The following is a 9,084-nucleotide window of genomic DNA, read 5'->3' as shown; positions in this document are numbered from 1 at the left end:
AATGGCCAGTCTACAGGCTCACAACGTGTCAATGTAGAGGCTAGTTGAACTATTCAAAAATGTTTTTTTTAAATAGTAAAAAAAGGCAAAGAAGTTTAGGGATAAGGGGTTTAGCGGTGAAGAAAATGGAGCCCTAAATGTCATCAAATAATGTGGTCTGTGGCTCAAAGGCCAACTACATAATGGTCCTTATAGGAAAAGAGGTTGAAACCCACTGCTTCACACCACTGGTGTGCATGTCCTGTAATGATGGTCTACGCCTCATTTATATAGGAAATGGCAACCTTTATAAATTAAAGGTAAGCGCTGGAGTATTTCTATACAGTTCTATACTATTCTATCCTATACATGTTCATTACATTCAGCAGTGCACACACATTGGCACAGCGCGCGGCAGCAGAGGCCTGCATGCAAAGAGACCAACCCGCTCGTCGGGATCAGTTTAGACTATTGAGTCCTGTCTTGCTCAGTTATACTTTAGCTATTGAAAAATAGATAGATCTACGAGCTTGTAGATCTGCTATTTGTCTTTAATCGTGAAAATGTGACGCAAATATTTTAATATATATATTATTTCAGAACATTTTCAACTCAAATCTTCGCTTCTATTCTGGGGGGGGGGGTCGGCGGCCAATTGCATAATAATTTTGGGGGTCCTTGACATGAAAATGTGACCTGCTATGAAAAAGAACGCATAGAAACATTAGCTTTTTCAGAAAACGATTTAGAAGACATTTTGTAGAATCTGGTCTGAGAGCTGCAGGGAAATCGAACCGGGAACGTTCCGATTCCAAGACAGAACCACAGTGATTCACAACAACAACAACAACGTTGTTGTCACTAACAGGTGTCACGCTGCTGTTAGGTTGTTCTTTCACTTCACCATGGTTGCATCCCGTGTGACATGAATAAATATAGATGACTTGACTTGTGATTCTTTTATGTACATTCTCAGTTATTCCTTTGTGCCTAAACTGAAAAAGCAATACAAATTTGAGTCATAAAAAAAAAAGATGACTTGACATGACATCATGTTCAGTCATTTTACAAATAATGTTTTGCAATAAACCTGCAGGTGAGTCTGCAGACAAACCAGTTACAAGGGTGACCGACCATGGAGTTAAAACATTTGAGAATACAGTGTTTTAAAACATTATAGTTCTCAAACTTTTGCATGTCATCAACCCCCAACAATAAACAAGATATGTTGGCCACCATCTCAAAAACGTTTTGTTCCAGAGACCTCCGGTAGCATATGTAGATTCGAGTAAAAAAAAATTGCTTTAGATTTGCACAAAATGTTACAGATTTTTCAAAAATAGCAGATAGCAGCAAATAGCAGGTCATAGTGCGGTACGCTATGATGAGCTTGTATATTTGCTATTTTTGAAAATATGGATAACGTGGTTGATGTGATTGTGCCGCTATATATTTATAAAAAAAGCATTTGCTGAGGACCCCCTGGTATACCACCCCATGTAGGACCCCTGGGGGTCCCCGCGCGGACGGACCGCAAGCTGATTTTAAACCACTGAGACCTTTATGACAGGGCGCCCCATGAAGCAGAGGCTTCGGCATCACCGCGCGCCGACATGGCCTTAAAACGCCCGTCCTAAAAATAGCAACCGCCCTCGTCGCAGGCTCCGCAACTGTCTAAACCGTGCAGGGCGCTGTCTCGCAGGGGAGCATAAAGGAGAGAGACAGACAGCAAGGAGAAGCAGGAAAAGTGAGACGGAGTGTGTCTGGGGCTGAGGAGAAAGCACGCCCACGGGGTGGGGGGGATGCGGAGTGATGGATGAAAAACAGATACATGTTGTTCATACCATTAAAAACCACTGTAATGTGTGTTACCGTAAGCATGTTGTCAGCAGCACCCTGGGTAACAGGTACAGTTACCGTAAGCATGTTACCAGCAGCACCCTGGGTAACAGGTACAGTTACCGTAAGCATGTTGTCAGCAGCATCCTGGGTAACAGGTACAGTTACCGTAAGCATGTTGTCAGCAGCACCCTGGGTAACAGGTACAGTTACCGTAAGCATGTTGTCAGCAGCACCCTGGGTAACACGTACAGTTACCGTAAGCATGTTGTCAGCAGCACCCTGGGTAACAGGTACAGTTACCGTAAGCATGTTGTCAGCAGCACCCTGGGTAACAGGTACAGTTACCGTAAGCATGTTGTCAGCAGCATCCTGGGTAACAGGTACAGTTACCGTAAGCATGTTGTCAGCAGCACCCTGGGTAACAGGTACAGTTACCGTAAGCATGTTACCAGCAGCACCCTGGGTAACAGGTACAGTCCACCCTTTAAGCATGTTGTCAGCAGCACCCTGGGTAACAGGTACAGTTACCGTAAGCATGTTGTCAGCAGCACCCTGGGTAACAGGTACAGTTACCGTAAGCATGTTGTCAGCAGCATCCTGGGTAACAGGTACAGTTACCGTAAGCATGTTGTCAGCAGCATCCTGGGTAACAGGTACAGTTACCGTAAGCATGTTGTCAGCAGCACCCTGGGTAACAGGTACAGTCAACCCTTTTCCATCTCGCCCCACTACTCTACCTATATAGCTGTAAATAACCAACATAATTCATGTTGGTGATTATATAAAAATCAAACCTGTGTGAACTGAGTGGTGTAAGGTCTTATATAGACTGATCAACTGTGGTCTGACGTAATGTCTGACGTAATGAAATCACACCCGTGTGAACTGGGTGACCATAGCAACCATGCTCATGTTTTGGTACGAACAGACAGACGTACAGACAGACAGACAGACACGTAAACTAACAAAGCCATTTGTAGGAGTGGTTTACACCACTCAAAAAGGTATTCATATCATCATATTAATTTATCATTGTTAAGTTCACTCTGTATATTATCCACGGGCATAATAGGATGATGATGCCATTACAAAACATGGGCTACATGGAAGAAATGTGTGAAAATTAACTGCTAGAAGGTCCTAAATTAACTTAATTAAGCATTCACCGTCTCTGTGTCATGTTGTTCTTTCTTAATTACAATCAAATAAATCTGTATACAAGATAATTTCAGATTTCAGAGAGGGAGGGGAATACTAAACTACATTAAAACATTTTGCGGGGGCGAGTTGGTAAAGGGGTGAGTCGTTTGGTATTCGCACCCAGCAGAGACACTTTACCTGCGGTGGAAAAAGTATACTTTTATTATTTTACTTGAGTAAAAGTATCAATGCTACAATACAGAAATACTCTTCTTCAAAGCTTCACTTCATAATCCGCCGGACGGACGGACGGCCTGCCTGCCTGCCCGCACGCCCGCCTGCCTCACTCTTCGGCCGTCGTCAGGCTGCTTTGGATTCAATTAGAATCAATTATACATCTGTGCGGATATTTATTGAGCGTTGGGGGTGGGTAGAGTGTGTGTGCGTGTGTGCGTGCGTGCGCGTGTGTGTGCAAGCGTGTCTATGGTGAGGGGAGAAAAGAGGATGATCTGTGCGGTCCCTGTGATGTGCATGTGATGCTGAATAACAACACCCTCTGATGCTGTGTGCGCATGTGAGTCAGCGCAGCGGGGGGTTTCAAATGGAAAAACAACTCACTGTGTGTGTGTGTGTGTGTGTGTGTGTGTGTGTGTGTGTGTGTGTGTGTGTGTGTGTGTGTGTGTGTGTGTGTGTGAGTGTAACCTCAGCAAGACACATCAGAAAACACCACTGTAGTATGATGTGTCACCACCGTGACTCATATGGATGTACTGTACTTAAGTGCGTGTGCGTGTGCGTGTGCGTGTGCGTGTGTGTGCGTGTGTGTGTCCACGTGGCAGGCGTGCATTGACCCGTCATGCCGCTATAGATGACTAACCAGCCTCTTCTTTGAGGACTTTCATGCTGAACTCACAGTAAAAAAAGGAGGCAGATTTTTCTCTTTAAAGAGCTTTAGTCGTGACGAACTAAGAGGATTTCTTCTTCTTCTTGGGCTGTTTCTTATAGGGTGGCACGACACACTACACACACACACTACACACCACACACACTACACACTACACACACTACACACAACACACACACTGCACACTACACACACTACACACACACTACACACTACACACACACTACACACACTACACACTACACACTACACACACACTACACACTACACACCACACACACACTACACACTACACACCACACACTACACACACTACACACACTACACACTACACACACACTACACACACACACACTACACACACTACACACCACACTACACACTACACACTACACACTACACACCACACTACACACTACACACTACACACTACACACACACGACACACTACACACACACTACACACTACACACTACACACCACACTACACACTACACACTACACACTACACACACACTACACACTACACACACACTACACACTACACACACTACACACACACTACACACTACACACACACACTACACACACTACACACTACACACACACTACACACCACACACACACTACACACACTACACACTACACACACACGACACACTACACACACACACTACACACTACACACACACGACACACACACACTACACACCACACACACACTACACACACTACACACACTACACACCACACTACACACACACTACACACACACACTACACACACACTACACACACACACTACACACAACACTACACACACTACACACACACTACACACTACACACTACACACTACACACTACACGCACACTACACACACATTACCATTATACAGGGTTAACATTCAATGAAAAATAGCACCTATCCAAGGACAAATTCAATAAATAGAATAATAAAAGGAAAAATCACACACCGTGTGAAGTCTTATCATCATGCGTCATCATCATACGTCGTCTCATTCCGACCAATCAGAATTCTGCGTCCTCACCTTCGTCGTCAATGTTTGCACAAACACTCAAAGCTGGCCATTCATTCATTGCCAATGGAATTCAATGTTTGTGTTAAGACAATGTTTGCGTTTACGCAAACCCTCAAATAGGAGAGAGATTTGGTGTAGAGGGGGAAAGAAAATCACACTCGTGTGAAGTGGGGGGCGCTCTTATCATCATACAAAACATCATCTCATTCCGGCCAATCACAATTGGCGTCCTCGCTGTTCTGTCCTCACGTTACATCCTAAAACTCCTGGATTCGAAATTGACTTATACAATTGGCTGATGCTCAGCCAATCAAACCATCGCTATGGCGTGCACTCAGACACACAAAGCTATGCATATAGGAGGGGGCTAGTGCCGCTCAAAAAGGAGGGGGGGGGGGGGGGGCTCTCTCATACAGCCCTGGGGAACTCCGGTCAATGAGTACATATACTATTGGGTGTAAAGGAACACTGCATTGTACTGCGTATGTGAATAACCTCCTCCACCACCCACCCCGGCAACGTCTTCCATTCATGGAATCTATTTTAGTAGTCCTCGGATTTTAATGTCTCCGTCTTTCCCCGATTAACTCCCCCTCGTTCACATATTTTTCCCATCTCTCTCTCTCTCTCTCTGTAATAAAGTGGGCCGTCAAGCTGTGCGACATCATCAACACCCTCACAAAGACTTAGAGGAAGCCTCCCAGCATGCCTAAATCCAAGAGGCAGGCAGGCAGGCGCGCACGCACGCACGCACACGCGCACACACACACACACACACACACACACACACACACACACACACACACACACACACACACACACACACACACACACACACACACACACACACACACACACACACACACACACACACACACACACACACACACACACACAGTTAAGCACAGGTGGTTATCGATAAAGAGGATTAGGGAAAAGCAAGTGTTCATGAGTGGCATTTTATTTCACACACTTTCAAATGCACTGAACAAGCACACAGTTCTGTATCCCTCTAATACTTTTAAAAATGTTTTGGTAATAAATAAATGAAGAGGATTATCATTTGTAGAGAGAGAGAGAGAGAGAGAGAGAGAGAGAGAGAGAGAGAGAGAGAGAGAACCCTAAAGATGTTACGTAACATTTCCTAATTTGTATTAGCTAAAAGAACAGAAATGTTGTGAGAAGCAGGAAAGTTGTCACCACAATGTAAATTTCTCAAGTTGTACCTTATACCAGGGGTTCTCAACCCGTGGGTCGCGACCCCTCGGGGGGTCGCCAAATTATTTTAGGGGGTCCCCAAATTATTTTCAAAAAAAAAAAAAAAGATTTATTTTTTAATTTTATTTTCACGATTTTTCAAAAATAGCAGACCTACAAGCTCGTAGCGCGCCACTCGGTGGCGCGCTATGAGCTTGTAGATCTGCTATTTTTCAATAGCTAAATTATAACAATGCTTAAAACACCAAAAGGGGTTCCCGCCCAAAATGAGTTAAGGTTATTGTAGCAGTCAATTTATATTGGGGGTCGGGAGGGGGCGGGGCGGGGGTCCCGAGACATTGCCAAAGCATTTCCGGGGGTCCCCGGCCAAAAACGTTGAGAACCCCTGCCTTATACTGTACATGTGGCTCCATTTGGACCTCGTCGCACAGTAAGTGGGAGTGAAACAGCTGAACAGTTTTGCTTCATCACCCGACGCATTTCGGTGAAATGCGTCGGGTGATGAAGCAAAACTGTTGGGTGCCTAAATGATTTCGGCACCCGATTTAGCCATATTTTAAACAGCCCTGGGAACTACTGAAATAGTCAAAACACTAAAATGGTGCCGTTACTTGAAATAGTCTGTCTGGACTTTGTTTTGATTGTTTTTGGCCAAGCGTTTGGTTGTTTGGTGCCCCAGGCTGCAGCTCCTTAAACCTGTGCATTACGCCGGGCCTTTCTCCAACGCAGGGGGTTCTCAAATTGGGGGTCGCAAGTCGCCAACATGATTTGGGGGGTGTTCCCAGATTATTAAGAAAACAGGGGATTAAGAGTTTACATAATAATACACATAGTACATGCATAAACTTTCTGGTTTCAGTATTTATTTATGATGTATTTTCCCTCTATTATTAAGGTTATTTTAGCGGTCAATTTGTATTGGGGGCCGGGCGGGGGTCGCGAGACATGGCCAAAGCATTTCCGGGGGTCTCCAGTCAAACAACGTTGAGAACCCCTGCTCTAACGCATGGGTTCCATAACTGTTCGGCCCCCAACCCCCCAAAATAATGCTGTCATGCAGAGAATCGCAATGCCCACTATATGCTCGTTAGTCATTTATGCATTGCTTGTGCATACATACTGTATATGCACCAATTAGCACCATACACCATTTTGACTTGAGATCAGATTCTAAAAATGTCTGTTTGAAAATGACAGTTTTCTGAAAAAGCTATGTTTCTATGTCAGTCGTTCTTCGATTTTTCAAAAATAGCAGACCTACAAGCTCGTAACGCGCCACTCGGTGGCCAACCCACCTCCAAAAACAAGCCAACTCTTAAAGCCAAATCAAGAAAAACAAGCCAAAACAAACACAATAATATGACCATTTATAATCATAATAAAAAGATTGTATGCATTTATCATGATAAATACTATGTAGGCCTATGTCTATGATAATTAATGTTTTGGTAATGTATTACATACACTAATTATTAGCCTTAAGCCAAAAGTAGCGGGGAATAAGCAGACCTGGCAACCCTGACAAGTTTGTGTGGAAAGAAGTTCCGGTTTGCCTACAAAACGATCTGATTGGTCCAAATCTGTACACCCACTTCTGAAGTAGCCTCGGTCTCAGGCTTACCATCCAGGCCGTTGGATGTAAACAAATGTATTTGATCTCGTCCACTTGTCGCAAACACCATACACAATTTTGGACGTGTTTGGGGGAGACACTTTAGGAGAAATGTCTGGGACTGCAGCCAGTGACGGATCAACCCCTCTCAAGGCCCTGGCGCTTCACAAAATCAAAAGGCCCTACAGATTCAGCCAATTAATTAATTAATTAATTAACATGCATTTCGCCGTTTAGGCATATCCACTACTGCCTGCGCTGCCCGCTGACACACAAGACACAGCCGCACTGGGCACAGCCTTTCCAACTTCAGTCTCTGCTAAACTATTATGTAAGGACTAGGAGATTACTTTATGGTTATTAATACAGTCATTAACAATAAACATGCAGCAGCATGTTTTGTCTAAATTGTCTTTGTGGCCAACAAATGTAGCTACATTTGCAAACAGTGCTGTTGACCATGTTGTTACATGGTCCATATAACGTGTGTACCAACAGACAATGTCAATATGCTATATTAATATTAGAACGTTTTAAAGATAAATTAATTATTGACGACAATGCAACCAAGTTGTGGTGGGTGCAACGTCACTGAAAACTTTCATAATAGCAAATTAGCAATTACATTAATTTACTCACGAGTGCTGAAATCGTGAAATGGAGGATGTAAGAACACACTTTTGTTGCATTAGAGCAGGGTAAATATGAAGTTTTGCGCCAAGGTCTTGTGTTTATATTCCTCTTACATAGGCTGTAGGCTATGTTATTGTCGCAACAACAACACACGTTGGTCGGTCTGAGAGAGGGGGCCTTCCTGAGCGAGGGGGCGTCGCTTACTCGCTTCCCCTCTGTCGGAGGAGGAAGCGACGCGCAGCCGTCGGGAACCCCCCTATGGGAACCCCCCCAGGCCGACTGCCCCCTTGCTGCTAGTATCAGGCTGCTACAGAAACTGTCAGACGAGAAGACCAAAAACACTAGCGGGGGTTTCTGTGTTGCGTTATATTTTTCGACAGAAGCAACAGTTGTACCTATAGTCTCGTACCGGGCCCTGCAAGCTTCGGGCCCTGGCGCTTAAGCGCCACCTAGTTCCATTGTTAGTCCGGCTCTGACTGCAGCTGGGTGCATCTCAAACAGCATGGCGACTTGCATGTTTACAAACGAGAGTTGGGAACACCAGAACCGCTTCACTGTATATCTCCAACCAAAATAGTTACTTTATAAATCTATCAAAAGACGAAAATAAAACGGCATGAGTTTTCCTGATGTCATAAACTGTCAGAATCAGCTTTTGTTGTGTTCGCTTATGTGCTAACTGACTGACGTTGAGAGCTGTTTCCCCGTTACAATGG

General features: G+C 44.3%; 1 protein-coding gene across 1 annotated transcript in view; it reads right to left on the bottom strand.

Moving 5' to 3' along the window:
• The window catches only part of grin2aa (glutamate receptor, ionotropic, N-methyl D-aspartate 2A, a), a 292,852-nt gene that overhangs the window by 171,696 nt on the left and 112,072 nt on the right, over positions 1–9,084 (bottom strand). The window lies entirely within an intron of this gene.

This window comes from Electrona antarctica (assembly GCF_951216825.1).
Source record: "Electrona antarctica genome assembly, chromosome: 14".
NCBI classification, from domain to species: domain Eukaryota; kingdom Metazoa; phylum Chordata; class Actinopteri; order Myctophiformes; family Myctophidae; genus Electrona; species Electrona antarctica.
This window is presented reverse-complemented; position numbering and strand designations above follow the sequence as displayed.